Source organism: Myotis davidii, unplaced genomic scaffold (assembly GCF_000327345.1).
Source record: "Myotis davidii unplaced genomic scaffold, ASM32734v1 scaffold498, whole genome shotgun sequence".
Taxonomy (NCBI): domain Eukaryota; kingdom Metazoa; phylum Chordata; class Mammalia; order Chiroptera; family Vespertilionidae; genus Myotis; species Myotis davidii.
Window position 1 is genome coordinate 273,127 of NW_006289738.1, and position 563 is coordinate 273,689.

Consider the following 563-nt stretch of genomic DNA (forward strand, 5'->3'; position numbering starts at 1 on the left):
CAGAATGCTTTTACCCAGAACCCCAAGCACCTTTACCCCCTGGCTTTCACCCCAAGCACCTTTACCCCCTGGCTTTCACGTCTTGGGTAAACCACAACAAGGCTCAAGGTTTTATAATAAATAGTCACTTGCTATTCCCTAGCCAGGCCATTCATTTGTATATTTTCTAGTATTAATCTAAATAAAAGGCCTTTCAAAGTAAGAGGTATCCTATTTAATAAAGGGGGAATATGCTAATTGACCCTCACACCATCACAAAGATAGCGGTGCCCACAACCAATAAGGAGGGAATATGCTAATTGACTGCCATAACCTCAAAGATGGTGGTGCCCACAGCCACAAGATGGCAGCACCCAGTCCCCTCAGCCCCCCAGGGGTGGTAGGCACATGCTGCAAGGCCAGGCCTGCCCCCAGGTGGGCCTGGCCTTGCTTCATGCCTGCCTCTGAAGTCCCTAGTCCCCTCAGTCCCCCAGCCACCCAGGGCTGGCCTGAGGCTTAGGTAACCAGGTCCGGCCGAGGCTTGCACTGCCACAAGTAGCAGCAGCAGGGGGGTGATGGGGGGT